Genomic DNA, 14,921 nt, shown 5'->3' with positions numbered 1-14,921 from the left:
TTAGCAGCATGAGAAGGAACTAATCCAAGAGGTAAGGAAACAATCCAGGGGGGAATTTGAAGACAAGTGTTTTCAGTCAGAGAAACCATGTACAAAGCATCTAATGTGAGAGTGCTATGGTCTGAATGTTGACAATCCCCCCAGATTCATATATTGAAATCTAATTCACAATATACTATTAAAAGTTAAGGTCTTTGGAAGATGATTATGTCATGAATACAGAGCCTTCATGAAGGAGATTGGTACCTTTATAAAGGATGCCTGGGGGGGTTGATTTGTCCCTTCCACCATATGATGACTCCACCATATGAAGAAGAAGATGGGTCTATGAACTAGGAAATAGGGCCTCACCATATATGGAATATGTGAGCACCTTGATCTGGGACTTAGCTTCCAGAACTGTGAAAAACAAATTTCTGTCATTTATAAGCTACTTAGTCTATGGTATTTTGTTATAGCTGCGTGAATGGACTAACACAGAAACAATTGCCAGCCTGCCCAAAGAGCACCAGGAAGTGTTGGGTACAGTAAAGCTGGAACAGAGGCCTGAGGGGAAGAGCAACAGGGCTGTGATCAAAGAGGCGTGCCTTGTAGGGAGCATGAGTAGAGCTGTATAATCTGTACAATACTGACTCAGGGTGGAAGTCCTTAAAAGTGGGTAAGTAGAGTGGCATTATCTCCATTATATTATGTTATATTCTTGCTTGGGTATTGAGAATAGATTGAAGGTGAGGGCTAATGCAGAAGCAGGAAGGGGGATAAAAATTCAGGTGAGACATGATGTTGGCTTGGCCTGGGTGGATAACAGCAGTAGTAAAAATTATTTAAATGTTTTGAAGGTAGGTTTGCTGAGAAGTAAAGGATGTGTGGAGAACATTGGATTGAGAATTGTATAAGGATTATATTGTATATTGTATGAGATTGTAGATTCAGGATGAGTCACATTATTTTTGAAGTTGTAGTAAATGGAATGAACTAGAAAGGTAGAAGTTAATGTTCAGAGGGCAGGAGACTTAAAAGTTAGATCGTAAAAATTTGCAATTATGAGTAATAATGTGGTTTGATCTGAGATCATGAGATTGAATAGCTAGATACGGAAGACAGCAAGTGCATTGGAAATGACAAGGTCAAATGTGAAAGAAGATAAGTAATTTAAATGAGATATCAAAATAATGGCAGTAAGACAGGTTGTAAAGACTTCAAAGAATGAGGGAAAGTGACTGAAAATTGGGAGAGAGTGATCTGTATAATCAAATGGTATGAGATTCCAAACTGGAGGGGTTTGAGGAGAAGGAAGTAAAAGTATTCGGCAAGAGGACACTTGTTCTACTTCTAGAGGCAGTGGTGAGAGAGCTGAGGCTGAGAACTAGTCTGCACTTAGGGGGCTACATGAGAAGCAGCAGCGTCAGTGAGAGGCAGATGACAATAAGAATGAGAATGTAAAGGGAAAACTGAGAAACATAAAATTTGAGATTCTTCTGCGTACTCTGTACATTTTTTACAGAAGCTTTCAACACATTTAATTTCATTTAAATCTTGCAACACTCTTGAGAGATATTATCATTCCCTTTTTACCAAAAAAAGGCTGAGTGGCCAAGATCACACAATGATGGATGGGATTGGGGAGGATTGGCAGTAGTAACCTTTGTTCCTGATTTTGGTAACCAACACATTTTCTCTGTTTTCTTTCTGTCTTTTTTTTTTTTTTTTCTGTTTTAGGATGGAGTTTCACTGTTGTCGCCCAGACTGGATTGCAATGGCAGGATCTGGGTTCGCCATAACCTCTGCCTCCTGGGTTCAAGTGATTCTCCTGCCTCAGCCTCCCGAGTACCTGGGATTACAGGCGCCCGCCACCATGCCTCACTAATTTTTGTATTTTCAGTAGAGACAGGGTTGCACCATGTTGGCCAGGCTAGTCACGAATTCCTGGCCTCAAGTGATCCACCTGCCTCAGCCTCCCAAAGTGTTGGGATTACAGGCGTGAGCCACCATGCCCGGCCTTTTTTATTATTCATCATCTAAATATTTCTCAATTTTGTTTATCTTTTCAAAGATTCAAACTTTGGATCTTTAAATTTCTTTATTGTTTTTTGTTTTATTTTCTATTTGATTGATTTCTGCTCTAATCTGTAATATTTCTTCATTTTTTTGCTTTGTGTTCACTTTAATCTTCCTTTTCTAATTTCTAAGGTTGGGAGAATGAATTATTAATTTAAGAACTCTCTTTTTAAAATAACCTTTAAATTTTGATATAATTGTAGATATACTTACAGTTGTAAGAAATAATACAGAGAGATCTCTTATAACCTTATCTCAGTTCTCCCAATGGTAACATCTTGCAAAAGTATAGTACAATATCATAACCAATATATGGAGATTGATATAGTCAACATACAGGATATTTCCATTACCATGGAATCCCTCATGTTGTTCTTTCCTAGCCATATCCATTTTCCTCTTTTTCACCTCGTCTTTAACCCTTGACAACCACTAATCTTTCCTCCATTCTCATAATTTTGTCACTTCAGTAATGTTATACAAGGGAAATTCTACATCATATAATCTTTTGTGATTAGATTTATTTACTCAGCATAATTCTCTGAAGATTTATGGAGGTTGTTGTCTACATGAATAACTTGTTTCTTTTTGTTGCTAAATAGTGTTTCATTGCACAAATGTAATACATTTTGTTTAAACTTATTCACTCCTTCAAAAATGTCTGGTTTGTTTCCAGTTTGGGGTTATTAAAAATAAAGCTGTTCTGAATATTTGTGTAAAGTTTTTGAATTAATGTGGTTTTTAAAAATTACTCTGCTGTAAATGCCCAGGAGTGAAATTACTGAGTCATAATGTCATTGCCTGTTAAACTGTTTGTTTGCTTTTTAAAGAAAATATCAAATTGTTATAGAGAATGACTTTGTTATTTTACATTCCCATCAACCATGCAGCAGTTATGTAGTTTCTTTGCAGCCTTGCTAGCACTCAGGGTTGTCATTATTTTTTATTTTAACTATTCCATTGGGTATATATTGAAATCCCACTGGGGTTTTAATTTTTCATTTCCCTAATGGCTAATGATGTTGATATCTTTTCATGCTCTGATTTTCCAAACATACATTCTTTTCAGTGAAATGTATATTCATGTCTTTTGCCCACTTTGTAATTTAGCTTTGTTCACTCTTAAGTTTTGAAAGGTCTTTATATATTCTTGATACTAGTCTTTTTCAGACACATGGCAGCAAAAGGGGAAGGAAGGAGCACCTTTTTACTGTCAAGTTGAGATGAAGATCAAGGTTCCCCATTAGGCCTCCTTTGCCACACAAAAAGTAAATACTCTGTGTTTTTAAGATAAAGTAATGAATGCCAAGAAAGATTCAAAATTTATTTATGTACTTATCATAAAAACGAACTATATTATTTAGATAATCAGGAAAAAATAGACAAACAAGGCGGAGTGAAGGAGACTGCAACTGTGGTTCTACTGTCTTCAACTCTCGTTGCTAATTGTATTCCTGAAATAAAAATCATGACCAAATAAACTAGGACAATAATGTTTTACCCCATTTAAAATTACTGAATGGGAGTCGTATTGGTGGCAATCTTTGTTTTGATTAAGTTGCTTTGTTATCTAATGGGGTTTCATAAGAGATTTATTTCACAAAATATAAATGTTTAAAAGACTGCCATTTGGGGCACAAGAATAACCAAAATAATCCCTTCCAAAATGTTTTTTCTTTTGAAACTCTTGATCTTGTGTATATCTAGGGTTGTGAAATGAAATGGATGGTACTTAAAGATAATGTCTAGCTGGGACATAGTTGTCACATTTTTCTTATTTGTGCTTGACCCATATCTAGCTCTGTGTATGAATGGATCAATACTAGCCATTATTTGTTGTGCCAATAAGCAGTGGCAATTTTGTGGTGGTGATACTATCACAGTGGGCTAAAGAAGGATGTCAGGTTTGGGGTTTGTTTGTTTTCTTTCTTTTTTGCTTTATCTTATAGGTTTTTTTTGTTTTTCTTTTTCTTTTTTTCTCTTACCTAAAGCTGGTCTTCCATTGAAAATGGCTTCTTTTACCTTTCACTTATATTCTCTGAAGTGATACTGGACCTAATTTTTTTCAAACTTATACTAACATTTATAACAACGTTATCTAGAGAAGCAATATGGTATGATAATTATAAGTATAGCTCTGATTTCAGAGTGCTTATCTTTGAATACCTACAATGGATCCATTTGAATCACACAATGGATCCATATAGTAACTATTAAAATGTTCTCTGCCTGAGTTTCATCTTTCATAAAATAAAAATAATAGTGTCTTACTTGTATGCTTCTCATGATAATTAAATTGCTAATAGATATATGTCACCAGAATACTATGCCTTCAATAAATGATAACAATTATTATTATTGTATTAGAAAAGTTTCTTCTTCATGTCACTCACCTGCCATTAACCTATAGTGCCTTTTCTGTAGCTCACACACAGTTCTCTGTACAGCCATCATGAGCAACTATATTATATTAATTTCATTAACTGTATTTGTTCAAAGCATTGCAGGGCTCCTACTAACCTATGTAATCTTCAGAGCTCCAAACAATATTTTCTTATCGTTATCTTTCTACCTTTTAAAATTCCCTTGACTTTAGCCTTAATTTTCTCTTTGTCTGCTCTAACCTGTACTGTTATTTTTATTAGATTATTTAAAACATTTTTTCTTCAAGAAAGCTTTCCCAATTTATCAGTATCTTACTCAGAACTGTTTTAACTCAGGCCTTCTACCATTATTTGATATACATTTATTTATAATGAATGGTATATTTTAATACATTTTCTCTGGTTTTATTTCTTTAAATAAGAATGTCCTTGAGAAAAGATATTTATTCCTTCCATATTTTCCTATAAACTCAAAAGCCTATTAAAATGTTAACTCTATAGAAAATACATAGTACATGCTGGTGACAAATTTATAATAAAAATATCTTAGTATCTTTATATGTGGATGACATGGATGAAATTTTTCTCTTTAATGATGTTACAATTGCCTTTTAAAAGGTCTTGTTACTCATTAACGTCTGTAAGTACTTTCCAATAATAACTGAGAAAAATAGGTGATTGAGCCTTGAGAGTTTCGCAGGCTTATTCTACTTCTGAGGTGAGATGAGAAGCCACAGACAGACTATCTCTCAACTTATGATAGTAATCAGAATTGATCTCAGAATTAAAAGAGGAATTTTGCTTTCCTAGGTCTTAAGCTTATTGTTCTTTATTACCCATTATTTCACACTTTGCAAATGTCTGGGCATTTTGCTGGTGATCACAATGAATTAAACATGGCTTTGGTGGCCTATTATTGTGCTCGATGTCTTTGCAAGCTGCTGGCAAACATGATTTTATTTTACATACTGTTATATGAAGTCCTTTTTTAAAATTTATAGTTTGCCAATTTATTCATAAATTTCTTAGTATCTCATTTTCATTAACACAGTTACATACAATGCTTCACACTTATCTGTAAAATAGTGAATTCTACATCAAAAGTATTTAACAAGAGCACTGATGGATAAAGTGACCATACTTCCAAAGCACAAATCATCCCTTTTTTACTTATCAGTTTAGATGAAGAATGTTTACTTGTGAAAAATGGACCAACAAATTCCACCAGTCCTACTTTTTGGATTTTTATATGCAAAATAGAGTTGTATTAGACTGTCTTGAAATTGACTGGTCTGCTCTATATAAAGGCATGAGGTGATTAGGAATACTGTATTCTAAGGATGTGGGAGTTTCGAAAGTTCCCCCATACAATACGAATGGGGAGTGCATATGTACTTGTTTCATATATATCTATTCATGTATACACATTTATTAATGACTTTCTGTGTTAGCCTGCCACAATGTCATGAATGCTGAGAAGATACAAGACCCCTGGTTCATGGAGAAGGTCTTTATTTCTCAAGGCATAGCAAGGGGCATGAGTTGCTCATTCCTATTGTTCCTTTTACCTGAAAAGTCCAACAAGACAAAGTAGAGGAACCTGGGTAGATACTACACACAGTAGATTTACATCAGAGCTGAGTTACTCTAGGCTGAGGGACCCCAATTATTTTATCATGAGCTATAAGCAAACCTGCCCAGGATTTGCCTTGGAGGGAGACATGTTTATTACCAATAGGTATGAACATCTATTCTTGCTACAGAGGAAGATACCTACCCTTCCAAAGTTGTTCTCTATACAAAGATCCTTTAAAAGAGAGCCTAGTGCGGAACAACAGTTGTGCAGAAATACCAAAGACACTTGGAGAACTGTCTCCCAACACCTGTCAAGTGCAGAGTACTGCACTAGGTATCAGGAAAAGAAAGAAGAAATGATTTGGGCTTCATGGAAATTAGCAGCTTACTTAAAAGAAAGATTAGTGGAAAGTTAGTTATGGTAATACAGGAAAGGAAGTGTTACCATAATATTTAAAACAGGAAGACATTTAGCCAAGTCTAGGAGGTAAGGGAGGGAATACTTTTCAAAGTTAATACCTGATAAGAGTTTTGATGTAAAATTTCTCAAAATGCTTCTATGTACATGTGCCTTTCTTACTTTCTTAGGGGTTCTGGGTTATACGAAAGTCAAGAATTTCAGGGCTTTGTGTTAAAAATTGCTCAACATATATTTATAAGATGTATTTGCTATCAGTATCCTCCTGTAGCCAAAATTTCTTAAGGTTTCAAGATTATATAAAAATAATGAAAACTAATCTGAATTAGAGTCTTTGCTTAACTAGTAGGATCTTGGAAACTATCTTGAAGAACATAAGAATGTGGGGAAAAGAAAGATCAGACTGTTACTGTGTCTATATAGAAAGAAGTAGACATAAGAGACTCCATCTTGTTCTATATTTGAGATGTTGCTAATCTGTGACCCTACCCCCAACCTTGTCCTTGCAAGAGACATGTGCTGTGGTGACTCAAGGTTTAAAGGATTTTGGGCTGTGCAGGGTGTGCTTTGTTAAACAAGTGCCTGAAGACAGTATGCTTGTGAAAAGTCATCACCATTCTCTTAATCTCAAGTACTCAGGGACACGTACACTGCCAAAGGTCGCAGGGACCTCTGCCTAGGAAAGCTAGGTATTGTCCAAGGTTTCTACCCATGTGATAGTCTGAAATATGGCCTCGTGGGAAGGGAAAGACCTCGTCGTCCCCCAGCCTGACACCCGTGAAGGGTCTGTGCTGAGGAGGATTAGTATAAGAGGAAAGAAGGCCTCTTGGCAGTTGAGATAGAGAAAAGCATCTGTCTCCTGCCCATCCCTGGGCAATGGAACATCTTGGTATAAAACCCGATTGTATGTTCTATTTACTGAGATGGCAGAAAACCGCCTTAGGGCGAAAGATGGGACTTGCTAGCGCAATGCTGCTCTTTATGCACTAAAAAGGTTTATGGAGATGTTCACATATGCATATCAAGGCATAGCACTTTTCCTTAAACTTAGGTCACAGAGATCTTTACTCATATGTCTTACTGCTGACCTTCTCCCTACTATGATCCTATTATCCTGCCACTTCCCTTTTTCTAAGATGGTAAAGATAATGATCAATAAATACTGAGGGAACTCAGAGACCGGTGCCGGCATGGGTCCTCTGTATGCTGAGCGCCGGTCCCCTGGGTCTACTTTTTCTTTCTCTATACTTTGTCTCTGTGTCTCATTTCTTTTCTCAAGTCTCTCGTTCCACCTAACAAGAAACACCCACAGGTGTGGAGGGGCAGGCCACCCCTTCATAAGACGATTCTAATAATAATTTTATTTGCAAACTCTTGCCCATAACAATAATGTTTTAAAATTTTATCTCCTTCTACTCTTACTTGAATACATAATGTTCAAATAAAATCACTTATAAAAGAAGCAGGAATATAGGAACGAAATATTTGACCTTATTTCCCATCTTGTTGCCTATGGCCTCCAAAGAGGAATTTGTAGATCCCTATTTCCCTGCAAGATGATCCATTAGGGTGGATTATAACTTCTATGTCTTATTTTATCTCATAGTGGATAAAGAAAATGTGGCACACATATATCATGGAATACTATGCAGCCATAAAAATGGATGAGTTTACGTCCTTTGCAGGGACATGGATGAAGCTGGAAATCATTCTCAGCAAACTAACACAGGAACAGAAAACCAAACTCCGCATGTTCTCATTCATAAGTGGGACTTGAACAATGAGAACACATGGATACAGGAAGAGGAATATTGCACACCATGGCCTGTTGGGGTTTGGGGGGCTAGGGTAGTAGGAGAAATACCTAATGTAGATGACGGGTTGATGGATATGGCAAACCACCATGGCTCATGTACACCTGTGTAACAAACCTGCACATGTATCCCAGAACTTTAAAGTATAAAAAAATTTCATAGTTTTGTATTTTGATGTACATATTATATCTGTATAGTTATATATGTAAGAAATTTAGGAGTAAATATATATAAAACATATATTAATATTTGATCAGAATTGTATTACCAATATAAATAAAATATCATTTAAAATATAAAATTCCTGATTCTTCAAATCATTTAATATTTATCCATATTAATGATAATTATTTAAATGCTCTTTAGCTGTTCATCACCATATTAATAATAGGAATAATGACAGTTAATTTTAATTGAGCACTTCCTAACTGTGGCCCAGTTACAGTAAAATAAACACTATTAGATACACCCCATCAATTATGACAGCAAGTCTATGAAACATACTGTATTACTAAGCCAGTATTAGAAATGAAAAAATCATGGGAAGGATATGTATAAAACTTGCTCAAAGTTACCCAGCTAATAAGGACACGATTAAACACCTATGTAGTTTTCTTTCCTGAGCTAAAGTTCCTAAATCCTGGACTGTGTGGTCCTTCATTCAAAAGTCCTAAATTGGCTAAAATTTATATAACAGAAAATTCACAGAATCATTTCCTTCTACTTTTCCACTACCAGGACTGTTAACAGTCCCAAGCAAAAGGGCAAAATTTTTTTCTACTTAAGGTAAGAAAAATATAGAGAGTGATACAAGGTATTCTACCAGTATAAAAAACACTTTACCAGGAAAACTGAGAAGAGGTCTGTTAACCTTTGGGGAGATGTAGGTCCTCAGTGGATTCTTGTTAGAGACATAAAGATGTAGAGAGAAGATTTTCTTTTAAAATCCTCCTCCCTTTCTGATTCCATTATAGTATTAGGCTCCTATATAGTTATAAGTAACCCCATGTGGTTTTAGAATTCTTAAATATTCACACACATAGTCATCTGAAGAATGCATAAATCCATGAATGACTAAACGAAGTTTATTCCTATATCATTTTCAATATCCTTAAATTATGATTACATCCTTAAATCTGTTGCCTCATTTTCAAAGCACATAGTCTGTAACTCATAAAAATAAACCCCTGTCGACCAGGCACAGTGGCTCAGGCCTATAATCCCAGCACTTTGGGAGACCGAGGTGGGCGGATCACCTGAGGTCAGAAGTTCGAGACCAGCCTGACCAAAATGGAGAAACTCCATCTCTACTAAAAATACAAAATTAGCCAGGCATGGTGGCGGACGCCTGTAACCCCAGCTACTCGGGAAGCTGAGGTAGGAGAATCACTTGAGCTCGGGAGACAGAAGTTGCGGTAAGCCGAGATCGTGCCAGCCTGGGCAACAATAGCAAAACTCCGTATCACAGAAAAAAAAAAAAGAAAAAGAAAAAATTGTAAATAATTCCATGAATTTGTTAGCTCTTTCTGAGCTCCACTTACAGTTACTTTCCCATTCTTCCTTGCACACTGTCAACACGTAAGGACTCAAATTAAAATGATGTATATGTTTACACTCCAAAATTTTCAAAGAAAAAGGAGAGAGAGAGAGAAGAAAGTAAAAGAAAAGAAACCCAAGCCGGGTGCGGTGGCTCACGCCTGTAATTCCAGCACTTTGGAAGGCCGAGGCGGGAGGATCTCCTGAGGTTGGGAGTTCAAGACCAGCCTGACCAACATGGAGAAACCCCATCTCTACTAAAAATACAAAATTAGCCAGGGTGGCGCATGCCTGTAATCCCAGCTACTTGGGCGGCTGAGGCAGGAGAATCGCTTGAACGCGGGAGGTGGAGGTTGCAGTGAGCCAAGATCGCGCCATTGCACGCCAGCCTGGGCAACAAGAGCGAAACTATGCCAAACAAAAAAAAAAGGAAAGAAAGAAAGAAAGGAGGAAAGAAAGAATGAAAGAAAGGAGGAAAGAAAAAAAGAAAAGAAAGAAAGAAAGAAAGAAAAGAAAGAAAGAGAGAGAAAGAAAGAAAGAAAGAAAGAAAGAAAGAGAGAGAGAGAGAGAGAGGGAGGGAGGGAGGGAGAGAGGGAGGGAGGGAGGGAAGGAGGGAGGGAGGGAGGGAAAAAGAAAAGAAATGCAAAAGAAAATATAGCTAAGGTGAACTGATGAGTTTCTACTCAGAATCCTTATTATTGAGCATGATGTATTTTGTTTTCTTAATTTCTGTATAATGAAAATGGAAGGGAAGAATTATAAAAGGTGACTTTAGCTGATATCATTAGATGAGAAAGTCGGTATCTGTAATTGTGCATAAATCTCCAATGACAAGCAGAGACCCTGTAACTTGTATCACAGTTGCTGCAGTCGTCCTTTGCAGCTTCCTCACAATTGCAACAATGCCCCCGCAGTGAGGTTTACTAACTGTGGCAGAGGAACTTAATTCTGTTAAATGCAGATAATGAACACTTCTCTTACTAATTGCATGTTCCAATTCATTTCTTAGCAAGCAACAAGAGCCAAGATAAAGCACTGCTAGATGATATTGAATGGCACCTAAACTCCTGAGGGCAGGGCTCAGCCCCACCTCACACATTTCTTTTACCATGGATCCCAAATTAAATGCCTTCGTGATCAAAGAACACATATCACTCCTTTATTCATCCATCATCATTTAACTACAAATGCCACTGTACACGTCTCTGAGCTCTTTCCCTCATGATGGAAGAAAAATGACATGAACAATTAGAAAATACCACCTGCTCAGTGCTTAATGCAGAGAGAAAAATAGGGCTGTAGAGTTTGAAATTAAAAATCCATTAGCCTACGCTCAGTACATTACTTATACCACTAACCATGGAAGATTTAAGGTACTGAAGGTGTGAAATAGAATATTGCACTACAGATGTCTGTTTTCTCTTTGGAAATTTCTGTCTGAAGATTGTCAAGCAAGGAATGTGACTGATAAGGCTACTGCAGGCCTGTCTCTATATTCAGCACTTGCCGTTTGGAGCATGATAACAACAGTTGTTATAAGTGAATATAATAAGTCGACAACGTAGTACATCAGATGGTCCAAAGGTGGCCTGTTGAAGCCTGATTTGTGGCTGACAGCTTCCCTGATGTAAAAAATGAGGGAAAAGATGGTTTTCAGCAGGCTTATTTGACGCTAAAGCTCAAAACTCAGAGAATTTTTATTTATCTCTAATAATAAAAGAGAAGACCACAGATCATGTGGTCTCATACTTGTATGTTTGAGCAAACACAATCATGGTAGAAAAAGAGGCAGAGAACTGCAAGGGGACAGATGACTCAATATTGAACTAGTATTTGTTCTAACTATTCTCTATCATTTAGCATCCTGCCAAGAATACAAGTGATTACTCTTCTTCAAAATTTCTCACCTTAGGTTCATTTGTTTTTGTTTTTTTCTTTAGGTTTTTTTTTTTCAGTTGAAGAAGTAATATTCCATAAGATTACATTCATATTAATAGCAGTTTTTTATTTCAATAGAATATAGGATGAAAATTTTGACTATACCTGAATAAATATTTTTAATATAACTGTTGAGAGTATACAAGTTTAATATTTTAAGGAAATACAATGTCAAATTCTATCAAGCTCTATTCTCAAACTAAAATAATAGCAATTTGCTTTCAAATATTTTGAATATTATTGTGACATTTCCCCCTTCTACCTTTCTGGGACCTTGGATATAGGAACCACATAAGGGTAAATAGTCTAGGTCTTCGTTTTGGGACAGGGGTAATATACTACAGTTCCACAGGGGCTGAGCCAGGTTTCAAGGTTGAGATAGAGAGCTGATGGTAAAAATAACAATGAGAGCAAAGGCCAAAATGTATGGAATATTTATTATGTGTCATTTTTCACTAAGCATTCTAGTACAATATTTCTTCAGATCTATGAAGATCTTACTCAATCTTATATAGTAAATGGTTTCATTATAACCACTTTACAAAATAGAAACACTAACATAAAAAGGTTAAATAATCTGTTTAACTTAACTTGGATTATGAACCCAATTAGCTGTGTCCTTAGAACAGAAGCTGCTAGCACTACACTGAACTATACCACACTTGCAAGCCTTCAGAGGAAAATTCCCTAAGATAAAATGGTATCTATGACTCAATATTTCTTCCCACACCCTCAGTGACTTACGGTATTTATTTACTAAATGCCAAAGCAGATAGTCCAGTAGGAAATGTGTAGCTAAACGGCCTGGGAAGAGAAGGGAATGCCAAATAACAGGCAAAATAGAATCTGACACCCTAGGTCTCAGCAAGTGTTTTGAATGGACAATAAAGAAAGTGACTAGAATGTAACCTCTGAAAAAATGTTGTGAAGCACCAATGGCCTTGAAAAAATCTAAGGAGCTCATGTAAAGGACATCCAGTTCATACTGACAATTGTTGAACAAATTACCTGTTGGAGATGGAGTAGCAGACAAAACAAATATTTGCCACTGCTTTAAAATATGTTTATTGTACTCAGAAGAAAAGTCTGGAACTGTGGTTTCAAAATGAGCCTATCCAACAGTAAGAAGAGGACTGGGAGATACCTTTTAAAATAATAATGATATATTTATAATCATCCTGGTATGATTTATTTACCTTTTAGTAAATCAAGTTCTCAGAAAACTAAAGTAAAAAAATCTTAACATTACATATGCAGGACTTAATCTGAATAATCATAAATTTTCATAAACATAATTTATATACTACACCATAGTAGCTGTGATATAGTAAATTAATAAGTTTTCTCTACTATGGTGTAGCTCTTTCATTCTAAGAATAAAAAAGATTCTATTATGTCACAAGACATGTATCTGGATGATTAAAAAATCCAATCATACGTAACTGAAGAAAGTATAGTATTTTAGCGGAATAAGAATGTGATATATGAAAACAGAAAAATAACTAAATATCTTCAATGGTACTTAAAGAAATAGAACTAACAAAGTTGTATCATGGAAGAGAGGATAGATAGTTCTGTAAAAACACATAAAATAACTTTCTAAGATGAAAATTTTACATATGTAAAAGCATTTGTCAAAGAAAGTAATAATAATTCCATTTATGCATTTGTTCATGTGTAACCAATAACTTACTTGTGATGCCATGTTTAGGCAGGTTGTCTTTTCTAATTATCCTCAGTCCCCACCATTCCATAGTGTCCCCAGTGGATATATTACTGACATTTTTCATTTATTGCCATAATTTAGCTGTTGTTTTTCACAGTCAGCTTGCCTTCTTTATTTTAGTATTTATGTACCATGTGGGCAGCTCAGTGTTTCACTCTTGCTGTGAGTCAGCCACAGATCTCTTTTGGTCTAGAGTTTTTTATTCTCTTTTTCAAAATTATTTTCCCTAAAAGAATGGAACCTATAAGCCTCCACATAGTGCATTTAAACTCAATCACTTCTAGAAAACAATGCTAAACTATTCAGAAAGAATGAAGAGAATAAATGAATTCTCCAAACCCAGAGCTAATGAGTGCCAGCTCTGAAAATAAAGTTCTTGATTCTTGACATCTGGCCTAGTGTGCCTAGGAAGTATAATCAGTTACTCGGACTCAGTCATTTTAATAATTGAAGTAAACTACTTAACGGTTAAACATTATATACTTAAAATTCTTAAATTAACTTAGATATAATCAAATAATTTCACTTTTCAATTCCAAATAATGAAGCGCTTGGTTGTAGGGTGTTAGATCTTTCATGGAAGAAAGTAGTCCCGTAAGTCTAAGTACAAATTTCAAATGTAGAGTGAAACTGATCAAGCCAGAGATCAGGTTTGGTGAAAAGTATTACATGATATAACTTGTAAAGTATCAATTATTGTGAACAATTTAAAAAAGACCTCATCAGAGCATATTGCATGTACTTGTAAAGAGAAAAGAAGTAAATATCAGCATATATTGAATACTTTATGCCCATTATACATCAGGCTTTTTAGACTCATTTTACCATTTAATTTTCATGGACATGCTGGGGATAGGGTATTGTTATCATCCCTATTCTTTAGTGAGAACTGAGATTTACAAAAGAACAAGTAAATTTTCCAAAATTAATTATTAATAATGTGTACACAGACCATTTCCAAATTCATGAGATAATTGCTGTTTTAGTTACTTTGGGCTGTTAAAACAAATTACCGTAGACTGGGTGACTTAATCAGAAAACGCTTGTTCTCACGGTTCTGGAGGCTGGAAGATTTAAGATAGAGGTGCTTGCACATCCAGTGATGATGAGAGCCTATTTCTTTGTTTGCACATGGCCATTTCCTCATTATATACTGACAGAGCAGAGACCGAGAGACAGAAAGAGATGATCTCTTTGGTGTCTCTTCCTATAAGAGTATTAATCTCATTCACCAACTATTTACTACCCAAGGGCCCACCACTGAATACTGTCACATTGGGGACTAGGGTTTCACCATATGAATTTTGAAGGTACATAGACATTCAGTTTTAGCAGTTGCTAACAATATTACTCTTACACAACCATTTTTCTTATCTAAATATTTTCAATCAATTATTTAATAAATGGAAGCAGTGGGATTACCTTGGTATGACCGTAAGAGTTTATCTGGGAGATGTGTATGTGTCTGTGTG

At 35.7% G+C, this 14,921-nt stretch overlaps 1 long non-coding RNA gene across 1 annotated transcript in view; it reads right to left on the bottom strand.

The window, feature by feature from the left end:
• The window catches only part of LOC103247558 (uncharacterized), a 60,934-nt gene that overhangs the window by 2,504 nt on the left and 43,509 nt on the right, over positions 1-14,921 (bottom strand). The window lies entirely within an intron of this gene.

This window comes from Chlorocebus sabaeus, chromosome 9, assembly GCF_047675955.1.
Source record: "Chlorocebus sabaeus isolate Y175 chromosome 9, mChlSab1.0.hap1, whole genome shotgun sequence".
Taxonomy (NCBI): Eukaryota; Metazoa; Chordata; class Mammalia; order Primates; family Cercopithecidae; genus Chlorocebus; species Chlorocebus sabaeus.
The sequence above is the reverse complement of the archived record's forward strand: the minus strand, read 5'-3'. Positions and strand labels throughout refer to the sequence as shown.